The sequence below is a fragment of the Arvicanthis niloticus genome, chromosome 7 (assembly GCF_011762505.2).
Source record: "Arvicanthis niloticus isolate mArvNil1 chromosome 7, mArvNil1.pat.X, whole genome shotgun sequence".
Classification (NCBI taxonomy): Eukaryota; Metazoa; Chordata; class Mammalia; order Rodentia; family Muridae; genus Arvicanthis; species Arvicanthis niloticus.
In genome coordinates this window covers 12,793,736-12,809,148 of record NC_047664.1, presented here as the reverse complement: position 1 = coordinate 12,809,148, position 15,413 = coordinate 12,793,736, and the positions used below count along the sequence as shown (strand labels likewise).

The 15,413-nt window shown below is 44.8% G+C and overlaps 1 long non-coding RNA gene and 3 other non-coding genes across 4 annotated transcripts; 2 read left to right on the top strand and 2 right to left on the bottom strand.

Annotated features, from left to right (window-relative positions):
* Window positions 1-6,914: 6,914 nt before the first annotated feature.
* On the bottom strand, window positions 6,915-6,985 carry Trnag-gcc (transfer RNA glycine (anticodon GCC)). Its single transcript has one exon. It is a non-coding gene; the product is annotated as a tRNA-Gly (tRNA).
* A 446-nt stretch (window positions 6,986-7,431) lies between these two features.
* Window positions 7,432-15,063, top strand: LOC143443021 (uncharacterized). Its single transcript, XR_013111692.1, has 3 exons — window positions 7,432-9,452; window positions 11,472-11,595; window positions 12,472-15,063. It is a non-coding gene; the product is annotated as an uncharacterized LOC143443021 (long non-coding RNA).
* Trnal-cag (transfer RNA leucine (anticodon CAG)) lies at window positions 14,146-14,228 on the bottom strand. The gene has a single exon. It is a non-coding gene; the product is annotated as a tRNA-Leu (tRNA).
* Trnag-ucc (transfer RNA glycine (anticodon UCC)) lies at window positions 14,732-14,803 on the top strand. Its single transcript has one exon. It is a non-coding gene; the product is annotated as a tRNA-Gly (tRNA).
* Window positions 15,064-15,413: the final 350 nt, after the last annotated feature.

Here is a 15,413-nt window from a genome sequence, read left to right as displayed (position 1 = left end):
CAGGGATGAGCTTATGCCTCCACAGATGCACGATTGATGCTTTTTAGGAGGAATAGTTTAGTCATCTTGCAGCTTGGCTGCTTTCTCTCCCACAAGTGCCTGTACTTGCTGTACTTTTCTGCCCTGTAAAGAGCAACGCAAAGTCTTCATCAGAAGCCAAGCAAATGTGGCCATATGAACTCGGTATCTATAACTGAGAACTAAATAACCCTCCCCACTCTTTTACTAAAGTACCTAGTCTCATATACTTTATGAGAGAAACAGAAAACAGACTCTGATAATGTCCGTTAGTTTTTTTTCAAGGGTTATCAGTAAGTGCTCTTGTGATGCCCAGGTCTCCAGATTCCCAGAAGAGCTCAAAAAACTGTCGACCCGATGCAGTGAGACAAAAGAGTTTTTAATATAAGAACCTGGTTCAACTCGCGCTGCACAGGGTAGGATTGCGACCACACATTTAGGGGCTCCGGGTTTTTATACACAGACAGATTCTGGAGCTTCAGGGTTACATGACAGGGAAGATGACAAGGAAAGTCATCTCTCAAAACTATACCTTTGGTTTAAGTGTCCATCGGTATAGCACAACTGGGGAGGGAAGCTCTTTTATGGTGCTACCAGGGACTAGTGTTTTTACAAACTGGTGGCAGCTGTTTGGAAAGGCTTAATTGCACCAAAGTATGGCAGTATGGCGCTTGTCTTTCCAAAGATGTTTGGTCTTGTGCTTTTCCCAAGAACAGAGGCCACCTGCACTGGGAAGTGCTTAGCCATCCATCAGAGAGGGTGCTAGGCGACATGGGGGCTGGGAGTTGTTGCTGTGTATCTGTTCTCAAGCTGGCATTTGCCATTCCCGAAAGGCGGGTTTCATTAGGGAGTGCCACTATGAAATGGGGATTGCCATATTCTGGTGCCAGGCTATTCCTCCTCTGAAAGGTCAGGCGTTGGGAAAGAGTAAACGGGGTGAGGGGAAGCTTATGGGAGTGTCGAGGGGGTGCTGAGGTGAGGGGAAGCTTTATGAGTAGTGAAGAGCGTGGGGGCTGGCTGCCCACTCTCTTCATTCTTTGATTATACAGTAGTATAACCTTATTTTTCTACCACACTCTTAAATCTCCTAAGGTGGACATTTCTGGTTTCTCTGGGGACTCAGTTGTGTCATGTGTTAGTTTTTCCTGGAGACTCTGATGAGAGGATGTTTTGCTGAGAACAGACATGTGGTGGTTTCCTGGAAGCTGTCTTGTGAGAGGGCATGTGATGTCTTGTTGGAGTGGACCTTGATGTTTAGAAAGACTATAAAGACAACCCCACAGTGAGAGGAGGCATGAATCTGCCTTGCAACACTTGACTGGTTTTTGCTGATATTTGCTAGCGCGACTTTCAGTGACTTAATGTGACCTAGCATAGAGAGAAGCGAGCCTCCTGGTATTCCAGCAAGCTTCCGTACACTAGTGCCGACTTGGCGTAGGCTTGTGGTTTCTTCTGGATTGAGTTGCTGCTACTGATGCGTGTTTGGTGTTTTCGATGGGAATGATATGTAGAGTGAAATATTAAAAAAGCAATCCCTGCTAAGCCCGCCGGCACTGCACTGGCAGGTAGGCTGGCCTGTCTCATCTCAGCAGACTCTGACCTGGAGCTCTGAAATCTCTCCACCTGGCTCGCTAAGTTCCCAGGGTTGGTCGCTGCCACGCTAGCCCCACGCTTCCAAAACCCCACGGCTTTCTGTGGTGTACTTCTTGCAAACTCACACTTTGTCAGCGTACCTTTCTCTCTGGAACCCAGTTGAGTCGCTGAGTGAAGGAAAACACCACACAAATTTAGTTTAGAATCAACAGGTAACACAATCGCTGGGGTCAGCAACTAGCATTCTAACTAGTAAGCCATTCTAAGTTAAATCCTTCGGTAGTGGATCCCAAAGGATCCACCACCCGAACTGGTGACCTCTGCTACCTACATTTTGGCCTCCACCTCATCTCCTGTCCCTGAACCAAATCCCTCTCCTCTTCCGCTCTTTCTCCAAGCTGGAAGTCCCGCCTACTCGCTCAGTGATTGGTTCCTTGGAATCTTTATTCATTAGGGGAAGGAAAGTTCACAAGAATTTGTGATCACTCCTCTTCCCAGGCAGCCCCTCCTGGGGAAGCAGAATTAGCATCAAAATACAAACGGCACCAGAGCTATCCACAACACTGATATTGCCGCTAGCGATTCGGTTTTGGAATCTCTCCAAAGAACTTCTTCTAAAAGGTCCACATTCCCCACTTCCTATTAACCTTCCCCACTCCCTTTGGTTGGTGGGCTAGAAGGGAGGTTGAAGCATTTAAGAACCCTTATTAAAGTAGGTTTTGAAAAATCTAAGCCTACAACCTCCTTTCCTGGTCTACTTTTCTTCCTTGTTTTTATCATCAGTCAATGTACTGTATTCCCTTCCCCCATCCATTAATTTATAAGCTACAGGAGTGACTGTTTTGTTTGCCACCATATACTCAGACCCTAAATCAGTATTATGGCACCTGATAAAACACTTAATAAATATGTGTGGATTAAATGCATTCTTTAATGTTAGAAATCAGAGCTCCTTAGGCTGCAAAGTCTTTATAAAAGGTGATCCAGTTAGGTGGGGCTGACCCCAGCTAATCTCAGCACTCAGGAATGCAGAGGCAAGTGAATCACTGAAAGTTCAAGGCCAGCCTGATCTACATAGTGGATGTCAGGGCTGCACAGAGAAACCCTGTCTCGAAAACCAAAACAAAACAAAGATGACCAAAAAAACAAACCAAAACAAAAAGCCCTCCAAAACAAACAAGCAAGAAAAAAAAAGTGGTCCAATCTCATTTTAAGACAGGTGTGCCTCAAACGAAATCACTTAATCAAGAACATATGGCTAGCTGGTGTGACAGACTTTTATAGTTTGGGGTCACACTATATGTTTATACTGTAGAGTTTGACTTTATTTTGTACTTAGTGTTGGCTCATTGGTGTCCCTTCAGTTCACAGGGTTGGAGTCCTATAAGATACCTCACTGGATTAGTAGCTTTCTGGGAAGAAAACAACCATTTACAGAGGGAAGTTCTAGCACCTGCCTTTGCAAATTAGAAGTTTCAGCTGGTGCTGGAGGCACGGCCTGTAATGCCAGTGTTGTGCAGCTAGCCAGGCATCAACAGCGCTGGAGGCCATGGAGAATGGACCCCTCATTTACTGTATGTAGAGATGGAGGCACTAGGGCTTGGGTGAAGCCCATTAAGGGAAAGTTATTTCCTCTAGATCAAAAAAAAAAAAAAAAAAAAAAAAAAATTAGAGGCAGATGCTTAGAGTTTCACTGCTACACCTGCTCTTTCACCAGTTCTAATTCAACAGCATCCCTTTTCTCCACCTCTTTCTGTTTTGTTTTGTTTTGTTTTGAGACAGGGTCTCTCTACATAGCCCCGACTGTCCTAGAACTCACTGTGTAGACCAGGCTGGCCTACTAACTCACAGAGATCCACCTGCCTCTGCCTCTCAAGTGCTGGGATTAAAGGCCTGCCCCACTATGCCAGGCCCTATCCCCCTTTCTGTCTTCTCTTTAGATACTGACCCAAGTGTGCTTGCCCTTGACGCTTGTGTTTCTTACTGTTTTCTTGAAAACACACACACACACACACACACACACACACACACACACACACACACGGCTGCTTGCAGACCTCCACTGCTGATCTTAAAAAGGCATTGCCTTTCTCTTCTCCCTCCTGGTGTTGAAGACCCCCATACTCGGGAGACCCTTCCTCAAGTCTCAGGAAATCACGACCACCCAAAGATCACAAGAAACCATACCTGGATGCAATCAGCAGAGGCTTTATTAGGGAAGTTAGCCGGCGGTCAAAACGACAAGCTCTTTAGCTCCAAGAGCAAGGTTTTTGGCCCAGAGTGGTGGGTTAAAGGGTCTTTTATAGCATGGGGTGGGGAAAGGAAGGCATTTTCGCGTGCTTACACATGAATGGTTGTATTTTCACGAGGTTACACATGATTGGTTGTTTTACAAATTTTGAACATAGCACTGGGAAGACCAAGGGAGGGGTAACCAAGAACAGTGGAACATTTCAGAGGAATCTAGCCCAAATGATCTAGAGTCATGTGAGATCACTCTGCACACTCATTCTTCTCAAAAATGTGTTTTTTACCATGCTATTGTGTCCTATCTGGCCATTTACCAACTATTCCAGATTAACTATCTTTACTTTTTTCCAGCTATAGCCCCACCTAGGTAGCAGCATCTTTTATCTGTGGTCAGGAATGTGTCTTCCTGCCTTGGGCCTCTCCCACCCATAGGTGGGAGAGGATTGAGGAATGTAATCCAGCAAGTGTCCTTCACCTGGAATGTGAAGGCCTGAAATCTTATTTTCAGTTCCGCGTTCTAGAATCTGCCCTTTTCCTGCTCAGGTCTAAGGCGAAAAATCTACACATATTTCATAAAATGGCCTTTATAATTTTTCACTCTACAGTGTAAGGCCCCCACGAATGAAGGACCTCACCCAAGCCTTGGCCACCCAAGCCTTGGCCACCCCAATAACTGTAAGACACCAAACTTGATGTAATCAGCAAGAGGCATATTTTAATCAGTATACTGAGGTCAAGACCTGTAGCCCACGCAGGGGCAATGGGGTCCCCAGGGCTTTGGAGACAGAGAGAATTTAAAGCCCAAAACCACAATTGGGGGGGCGGAGGGGGGAACCACAACCCAGGGGGAGTAAGGGAGGGCTATTGGAGAGCACCTGTGGAAAGTCCCAGCCCATTATTCAGTTTGTGACAGGGTACAAGGAACAGGCTATTCTCTAAGAGCCTATACGTAATCAGCCAAGTTCCTGGTATCCAGGATGTACGGGCACGCTGAGAACTCCCAACTCAAACTCTCCTGGTATCCAGGGTGCACAACTCAAACTCTCCTGGTATCCAGGGTGCACAGGAATGCTAACTTGAACTCTCAGCTCAAACCCTATTCAATCTATCTTATGGTCAGTTTTTAGTTTCTGACCATAGCACTTGGTCACACTGTCTTCAACTCCCAGCTCTGAACTCTATTCACTCTATCATCTATTTTGTCTTGAGATAGCTAGTTTCCTAGGACCCAGAACGCAGAACAAGCTGATCTGCACTCTTGACTCCATCTGTGGAAGGTTTAAAATTTTTTAACTCTTTCACTGGCAGCTTCTGGGGTTTGCACTGGGCCCACTCTGTAGTTTCCTCTCAAATTCTAATAAAATGGTCTTTGGGTTCCCTTATGAGTTTGCCTTTAGGTTATTTATCGATGAGACTGAGAACTTGCAAAAGGGGACTCTTGATTTCCTGGTAATATGCTGAGAGACCAGGTGTTAGTCAGACTCCCTTGTCGGTAGACAGGGAGAAAGGCCATGGCGAGGTAATAAAGGTGGTGAATTTCAAAGATGGCCAGCTTCTGGCTCACCCTCCTGCCTTGGGACAAAAGCCTGACAGCTTAAAATAATGGCTTTGTAAGCTTTTGTTTCACCCAGCAGCCCAAGGCCTGCTCAGGACGTGTCACAGAACAGTTCTGAGTCAATCAACCATCCTAGATTTCTTCAAGCTGATGAACCCTAAAGTAGGGAAGGAAAACTCTTCAGGGGCTTAAAGTCCCCTGGCCCCAAATCTTGAAAAGAGACTGGATTTTCTGGCTTTCTGTATCTCTCCCCACCCCACCTGTGCTTTGCAGAGGCTCTCTCTGTATGTCATCTGAAGTGTGTGTCTGTGTCCTCACCTCCAGTAAATTCCTTTCTTAACTGCAGATCCTGCCTGTGTGCTAGGTTTCCCCTCTGTCCCCTGCTGAGTTTGAGAATTTTATTGCCTTTTAATTCTTTAACCGGCAGAGAAAAGAAACCTGATTAAGACCCTGAGAGGGGTGGGGGTGGGGTGGGGAGTGGGGATTCTTTACCAAGGGGCTTTTTAAAAATTTTTTTTCAACATCAGGAAGTCAAAATGGGCCGGGCGGTGGTGGCGCACGCCTTTAATCCCAGCATTTGGGAGGCAGAGGCAGGCAGATTTCTAAGTTCGAGACCAGCCTGGTCTACAGAGTGAGTTCCCGGACAGCCAGGGCTACACAGAGAAACCCTGTCTCGAAAAAAAAAAAAAAAAAAAAAAAAAGGAAGTCAAAATGGAATGTTCTGAATTAAAAAAAAAGGGGGGGCATGATAAAAGACTCAATGTTCAAAACCTTAAACAGTAGGAAGTAATGCAGTCTCATTGCTTTATGAGCCCATCTTAGCTTTAAGGACAGTGGGTTGCAACCCCTTGGGGGGGTGTCAAAGGGCCCTTTCACAGGGGTCGCATATCAGATATTCTGCATATCAGATATGCAGAAATTAAATTACGATTCACCAACAAAATTACAATTATGAAGTAGCAAAGAAAATAATGTTATGGTTGGGGGTCCCCAGAACCTGAGGAACTGTGTGTAAGAGTCGCAGCGTTGGGAGGTTGAGAACTACTGCTTTAGGACATACAGTCGGCCGATGCTACATTAATATATTCCATATCTGAATCATGGGCTCATTTGCAATCGAGAAAAAAAAACAGGGTCACAGAGAAAAAAACACGAAGTCTTTCCAAAACGCTCTGGGGACGATGCTTCTTTGGGAGAGGAACTTTATAGCATTAGTCTCAAAAACAGAAGTGAAATGCGGGCTCTCTTGTGTGCAACATTCTCTTACCGGTCGGTCGGCTAGATTGTTTCCGAATTCTACGGTCACATCGTTAAGTTTGATTTTCTTAGAGGTAAACTGGTAAAAGAATAAGAATAAATTCGAAAGAGCCTTGAGTTTCGGGGGTCGGGGGGAGGCTGAAGAAAGAACCGGGGTCAAGCCTGTAAAAAAGAAAATTAAAAAGCAAATAAACAAACAAAAATATATATATATATACACACAAAGAGAGAAAACAAAGTGTGCATTGGCCGGGAATCGAACCCGGGCCTCCCGCGTGGCAGGCGAGAATTCTACCACTGAACCACCAATGCTAGATAGCTTTGCATTTTGCAGCATTCCTATTCCAGTTGATCTCTATTATTAGTTGTACTTCATATATAACCATTCTCTTTACATTGGTTTCGAAAAGCCGACCCTCGTGTTTCTAGAATTCATTCTTTCAAAATAAGTCCCTCGCCCCAACTATTTCCATTTCTAGCTTGAAAGCTATGGTTCTGTTTGCGTGACAGCATGCGCCGGGCTTCTTGCGGCCGCTGGGCCCGGCCTCGGGTTGCGCGTGCGCAAAACTCCTGTCCAACCACAACTGGAAGAACTTGTCCCCGGTGTTGCTACCTTGACTGGAGGCTGCCACCGCTCTGCTCCTATAGAATCATACAAGAGCTGGAACTAACTCACTCTCTCTCTCTCTCTGTCGCTCTCTCTCTCTCTCTCTCTCTCTCTCTCTCTCTCTCTGTCTCTCGTGTGTGTGTGTGTGTGTGTGTGTGTGTGTGTGTGTGTGTGTGTGTGTGTTTTCTACAGCAGCTCTTAGTTTAAATGAGAGATGGGCGCACCACTCTGCACTCCGCCTCTCTGGGTCGCTGGGTCCGAATCTTCTGCCAGCGTCAGCGCGGCCGTCGAGGCTGAGTCAGAGGGTCCGGGTGGAAGAGGAAGGCTTGGAATGTTCTCGCCGGCGAGGGCAGGAGGAGGCGGGACTCCCATAACAGAATAAAAACAAAACAAAACAAAACAAAACCCATGACCCCGAACCAGGACAGCAGCGCTGAGCAGCTCCAGCTCCCGCCACCTGCCACCTCGAGCATCTGTATTCTCTTCCGATGTGAGAGCGAGAAGCCATAGCCACGTCTGCTCCTAGGGAAGTGGCTTTCCGCCTGGATCTGGGCTCCGCGTCCTCGTGCCTGGGCGTGTTCCTGCAGGGCTGGGTGGAGATCCTTGCCAATGACCTGGGCAACCGCACCAGGCCAGCTAAGTGGTCTGAACGCGCTCCACACGGTGTTCGACGCCAAAATGCTGATAAGCTGCAAGTTCACAGAAGTGACTGTGCAGCCGGAGAAGAAACACTGGCTCTTCCGGGTGGTGAGCGATGGCAGTGAGCCCAAAGTGCAAGTGTTCTAAGGCCGGTGAGGTAGTGGCGTTTATGGTGCCTGCTACTTCAACGACTCGCAGCGCCAGGAGACCAAAGACGGGGTGGGGTGAAGTGCCATCAGGAGACTCAACGTGCTTAGGATCATTAAAGAGCCTACTGCAGTCGCCGTCGCCTGCCATCTGGACCAGCCGTGTGCTGGAGAGAGCGACGTGCTCAGTTGTTTGTTCGTTTCTTGGTTTTGTTTTTAATTAATTAATTAATTTATTTATTTGTATTTTTCATCTGAGTAGCGGCACTTTCAATGTCTGTCAGCCCTAACTATTCACGCTGGCGTCTTGGGGTGAAGGCCACAGCTGGAGACACTCACTCATCTAGGTGGAGGGGACTTACCCAGCCAGATGCTGACCTATTTCATGGAAGAATTCCGGGGCAAGCATGGCAAAGATGGGAACGGAAACAATATGACACTTCGCAGATTATGCACTGCCTGTGAGCGAGCCAAACGCATGCTGTCCTCCAGTACCCAGTCTACCTTGGGGACTGACTCCTTGTTCCAAGGTATGGGCGTCTACACTTCCCTTAGTCGTGCCCTCTTTGAACTGTGCTCAGACCTTTTCTGCAGCCCCCTGGAGCCTGCAGAGAAGGCCCTGAGTGATGCCAAACCGACCAAAGCCCATTTAAATCCACGAGGTCATCCTTGTGGATGGTTCTACTTGTATCTCTAAGGTTCAGAAGCGTCTATAAGACGTCTTCAGCGGCAAGGAACTGAACAAGAACATCACCCCTGAAGAGGCTGTGGCCCATGGGGCTGCTGTAGGTGGCTGTGTTGATGGAAGACAAGTGTGAGAAGATGCAGGATCTCCTGCTGGGTGTGGCTTCCCTGTCCCTAGGGCTGGAGACAGTGATGACCACATTGATCCGGTGGAATGTCACCATCTCTACTAAACAGACCCAAGCCTTCCCTACTTACTCAGACAACCAGCCTGGGTCCCAGGCATATGAGAATGAAAGGGCTGTGACAAAGGATGACAACCTGCTGGGCAGCTTTGAGCTCAGTGGCATTCTCCCTGCCCCACATGCAGTTCCCTGGATGGAAGTCATTTTTGACATAGATGCCAGTGTCTGAGTCGACACTGACTGGAGTACAGGCAAGGGTAACAAGAGTACCGTCACCAATGACAAAGGCCACCTCAGCAAGTAGGAGATGGAGAGGATGGTTCCAGAGGCTGTACAGTACAAGGCTAAGGATGAGGACCAGACATACAGAGTGGCTGCTGACAATTCCTTGGAAGTCCTGGTTGTCCTAGTGAAGAGTTCCTTGCAGGGAGATAGCCTTAGGGAAAAGACTGCAGGAAGTCCTGGCCCTGCTAGAACACAACCAGTTAGCAGACCAGGAGTGTGAACATCAGAGGAAGGTGCTGGTACAAATGTGCTGCCCCATCTTCTCTAGGTTTTGGTGGGGGGGAGGGGGTGGAAGAATGGAGTGGGAGGGAGGGATGGGGTGGGGGTGGGGTGTAGGAATTTCCCAGCAGTTGTGGGGCACAAGCTTGTCAGGAGAGGCCTGGTAGTGGCCCCATTGCTGAGGAAATCGAATACCCCGTCATGATGAGTCGTCTGTGTCACAAGGGCTGGATTCATGGGCCCGCTAGACTCTTTTATAATCCTACCTTACAACTTCAGAGGGGAGTGGGGGGTACCTTGCCCTGGAAGCTGGGATAGTTTTCTCATTATGTTTTATAATTGAGGTCTGAGTTATTTGATTTTTTTTTTTTTTTTTTTGAAGTCTACTTTTTGCTGATGGTGAATGCCTTTAATTCCTGCCCTCAGGAGGCCAAGGCTTGAAGATGTCTGAGTTCGAGGGTAGCTTGGTTTACAGAGCAAGTTCCAGGACAGTCAGGACTATGTAGAGGGCCCCTGTCTCGGCAAACAAACAAGCAAGCAAGCAAGCAAGTAAACAAACAAACAAACAAACAAACAAATCCATGTCTCCCATTTTTTAAAGTAAAAACTGGAGGCTTGGAATGATGGCTCAGAGATCAAGAATACTGGCTATTCTTCCAGAGGTCCTGAGTTCAATTCCCAGGAACCATATGGTTGCACATAACCATCTATAATGAGATCTGGTGCCCTCTTCTGGCCTGCAGGCATACATGCAGGTAGAAAGCTGTACACATTCTCAATAAATCTTTAAAAAAAATAAAAATAAAATAAATAAAAAAATAAAAAAAATAAAAAACAAAACAAAAACAGAAAAGCAAAAACTATTTGTGTGGCACTTTGTCACTGCCTTTCATCTGTATTTCATGTATTTTGTAGTTGCTTTGTTACATACACAGTAGATCTAGGTAAACTTAAAATTCCCATCTTGTTTTTACTCCAAAAAGTCTATATACAACATCTTTCTTTAAAATCAATTCGTTTTCTTAATTATTTATTTTATGTGCATTAGTTTTTTATGTATGTATGTATGCATGTATGTCTGTGCGAGGGTGCCAGGTATTGGAGTTACAGACAGTTGTGAACTGCCATATGGGTGCTAGGAATTAAACCTGGGTCCCCTGGAAGAGCAGTCCTTGCTCTCAACAACTCTTCAGCCTCTAATTTGTATTTTTAAAAAAACTTGACTTGTATTATTTTTAATTGTGTGTAGGTATGTGCATACGAGTGCGGGTTCCTTTGGAGGTCTGGGGTCCCCTGGTGGTGGAGTTACAGGCGCTTGTAATTGTGAGTCATTTGATGTGGGTGCTGAGGCCCAAACTCAGGTCCTCCAGAACAGCACGATTCACTCTTAACTGCACCATCTCTCCGGCCCCTAAAGTAATTGTTTAAAAAAGGTTTTTATAGAAAGTAATGGGCTGGAGAGATAGGTCAGTGGTTAAGAGCACTTGCCGCTCATGCAGAGGGCCCAGGTTTGAATCTGAGCACCCACATGACAACTGCCTCTCACTCCAAATCCAGGAGATCTGAGGCCTTTTTCTGGCCTCTACAGGCACCACACATACACACACACACACACACACACACACACACACACACACACACACACACGAGCGCAAGAAGGCAAAACAACTCATATGCACAAAATTAAAAAGAAAGAAAGCAATGGCCTCTTTTTAGCATTCCATGTATGTGTACCACTCTACCGTCTTCTCGTTCATGGCTCCCTAACTGTCCTTCCTCTGTCCCCTCTCCCCTCCAGCTGGCTCCTTTTCTTCCCATAAGTGGAAGAATTTGAGGCAGGGACACTGATTGCGCTAATAAGTAGTTTATGTTATTGTCTTGTTTGCTTGTTTGTTTCGGTGGTTTTGAGATGGAGGTGTGTGTATCTTACTATATTGCCCTGACTGGTCTAGAACTCACAATCTAGACCAGGCTGCTCTCCAACTCACATAGATCCTCCTGTCTTTGTCTCCTGAATCTTTGCATGGCTTTAGGAACTGACCTGACAGAAGGCGACAAGGAAATGAACAAAAGACAAATACACACAGGCACGTGGACATCCAGAAAAGCTGTTGTCAAGGGGACTAAGCTCTTTAATGGAGAGACCACAGCACCCAGGTAGCTCAGTGTGTTTATTATATACACCTGAACAGTGTGAGTGGGGTTATTGCGCACAGCTGAACAAGAAGACATGTTTAGCTAATCTCAGTAGGAGCAGTCTTGCTAGGGGAGCTGTCTTCAGACTATAGACATCCAGGTGAAGAGAGCTATGGTGGCCATTTTCTGCACACACTATCAACACCCACACTCGGATGAGAGGCCTTTCCATCCCTCTGAGCTCCACTCTCCCATGGCCGTTGACATGGCTGTATCCACGTCAACAGTCCACATTCCCTCACGGCTTCCTCCACTCCTCCCACACTCTTATTCTGATTATTGTAATCACAACTATGCTTACCCAATTCTTCCAAACAATCAGAACAAATTAAATCATCACAGATACCCATTACTAAGAAATCAAATACTGCTGTTGGTAGTTTCTTGCCCAAGCCCCAGTTCCTGGGTAGAATTGGCAATTACTTTCAAGTCTTTTCTTTTCAGTAATTTTAAACTAACAGAGGACTTGCAAAGATAATATGGAAAATTACTGCATGTCTGCCAGCCACTTTCCTAATGTTAAGATGTTATATAACAATACACTTATCAAACTTCAGAAAAATGTCATTGGATAACTGTTACTAATGAAGCTGTTGACTTTATTCAGGTTTCACATCTTCCCACGAATGCATCCTTTTTCTGTTTCAGAAGTCACTGCTGGACTTCATATTACACTGACTTATCATGCCTCCTAAATTTTATATACTCTGTGACAGTGTCGTAGTCTTGTTTTTCGTGATCTTAACATTTTAAAAGACAAATCGGGTATTTTATAAATGGTCTCTTGATTTTCATTTGTCTGATTTATTTGTATTTATGTGCTTTTGTGAGCATCAGCCTGAGGAGCCAGAAGAGGGTACTGTTGAATCCACAGAACTGCTGGTGAGCTGTCGGATATGAGGTGTCGGATGTGGGTACCCCACAGCAAGCAACCAAACTCAGATTCTCTGGAACAGTTGCAAGGACTCTGAGCTGCTGAGCCACGTCTGTAGCTCTCATTTGTCTGATTTCAAATATATATTTTTATTAACTTTGTTCTTTTATAGAACATGTCAACACTTAAGAAGCAGAGGAGAGGATTCCTGTGGTTTTGAGGCCAGCCTAGTCTACCTAACAAGTTCTAGGCCAGCCAGAACTATAGCGTGAGATTCTGTTTATAAACAAACAAACAAACAAACAAATAAAATTCTTGGGCAGTTTCACATTCATATACAGTACATTTTGATTGTTGTCACCCACATGTTTAAGACTTTTTTTATTTATCTTCTGAGAACTTTATACATGCACAACCTGTACCTTTATTCTAGCCCTTTTTCTACCTTCAACAGCCCCGACACATACCCTCCTCCAACCCTCATGCTCTCCTTGTTTTCCTTCTCCCCAACTCCAGTTAGTACAGTCTGCTGGAACGTTGCCTGATTGTGTTGGCTTGATCTTGTTCAGGTAACCATGGTGAGGTCATGTCCAACAGCATGTGCAGAAGACGGTGTTTGCAGCACTCCTCCGCATTCTGCTCCCTATTCTCCAGCTCTTACCTTCTGTCCTCTTCCTATCACTCAGTGTTCCCTGAATCTTGGGAGGCTGATCTAGACGTTTCATTTTAGGGCTGAACATTCAACAGTTACATATTTTCAGCATTTTGATCATTCTTGAGTCTCTGCATTAACTGTTGTTGTTGCCCATTACAGAAAGAAGCTTCTCTGGCCAAAGCCCATAGCTCTCGTCTATGTTCATTAAATATTTAGAAGGCAGTTTGATACGTCCATTTAGTAATCAATAGTCCTCTTGAGAAGCCAGAGAAAGAGCACTTCTACATCTGCATTATCCTGTGAAGAGGATAGATAGTCTAGCCATTCGGAAACTCTAACATTCCACTTACCTGGGAATCCTGTAAGAGGCAAGTGAGCAGGCCTGAGACAGAACCCGAATTCTGAATTTCTAACGAGTAGGCCATCTCATTTCCTCAATTCTTACATCCATTTAACGAGGAAGAAAATTAAGACTCAGAAAGAGCAAATGCTTTTCCAAGAGTCATGATCTAGTTGGTTAATGACAGGGAATAGAGCTGTGTCTGACAAACTTTAATTAACTGATCTGAAGCTCTTTCCATCCTCACAGTTATGGTCAGCTTAACAGCATTCCTTGTCAAAAGGACAATCCTTCTGTCCCCCCCCCCCCAACAAAGCTGCTCTTAAACCAGAAAGTGTTTCCTTTGTGATCTTCTAGAAAAAGGGTGTAATGAAGGGTTCAGTTTTTTTTTGGTTCGGCTATATGAATTACATTCATATAAATAGCAAATCTACTTAATTAGAATTTGTGGGGTTAGACAAGGCAATAGAGAACCTCATGCTTACAAAAGTTTGTTAGCATTGCTTCAACATTGAAAGAGTTGGGATAATTGTAAGAAATTAAGGGATCTTAGTTTGAGAAATTCTTTTTTAATTTTCTTTTTTCCAAAAGATGCCAATTAACGTCAGTGTGAAAAAAAATCATCATGGGAAAAAAAGTATTTGTCAGAAGTGGGATTCGAACCCACGCCTCCAGGGGAGACTGCGACCTGAACGCAGCGCCTTAGACCGCTCGGCCATCCTGACATGTGGAAATACATTTTCATATGCTTTTATAAGGGCTTCAACGCTGATGACGCCACCATCAGTGATTTCTCCAAATTACGCAAACTCGCCAGGAACTCTTTTGCAAAGCAAAACAAGTGAAAGTAGCTGACATATCTTTCCTATCTCTTACTTCCGCATCACTTTAAACCTCCATCATCCATCTCTTCTGGAACCTTTCGGTATCCTTTTCATCAGAGGGGCCGAGTCAGGCCGCCGAGGGTCTCTTACCGGCCAATTCTGCTCCCTACCGATCGTCCTAAGTCCCTAACGGAACCGGTGCCTGGAGCTGTCTGGAGGCTCTGAGCGTTTGCGGAGCCAGGGACTGAGAACGTCAGGCTGTGAACAGGGCGAGAAGCAGAGAAAATGTTTCCTCCCGGGCTGACGCCAGATTATCTCCCGGTCCATTTTAGATTTGTAGAAAACATACACAGTAAATTTCTCACTTCTATTAAGGCGGAAAAAAGGAGGCCTACCGTTGTACTGCGTTGGTGGTATAGTGGTGAGCATAGCTGCCTTCCAAGCAGTTGACCCGGGTTCGATTCCCGGCCAACGCAGTGGTTTCTTTTTCTATCTTTGAATGAAACCAACCCTAAGTTTTTCATTAGGTTCTGAAGGTATTTTCATTTCATCCCTTTCTGTTTTGGGATCTTCTGGATTGTAGGATATTTTGTTAGAATCTCAGCCATGCACCAACAAGAGTCCGTATCTGAGACGCTTATACTGTAGCCGTCAGTAAATAAATGTTTGAAACTGACTAGTACGTGTAAAAGTCACGCTTTCAAATTTTAATTGAATTAATTAAAATAAATAATTAATTGAGCCATTAACTAAATGAAAAAATATAAAATAAAAATATTTTAAATATAAAAGATAAAAATATAAATGAATATAAAGTATTCATTTCAGCTACTGAAGAACTTTAACCAGAAAACAGTCATATGTGTATTTTTGATTTATATATTTTTTATGAAATCTATATAAATACTACCTGTTCTTCCTATTAAATTTTGAGTGTAAAATACATTATAGACTTTGAAGACTAAGAAAAATAATCTAGTTAATAATTTTTATATTAATTACATGTTGAAACAATATTTTGAATGTATTAAACTAAATAAGAGTTATTAAGCTTATCACATCTCTCTTGGTTATTGATTAAATTTG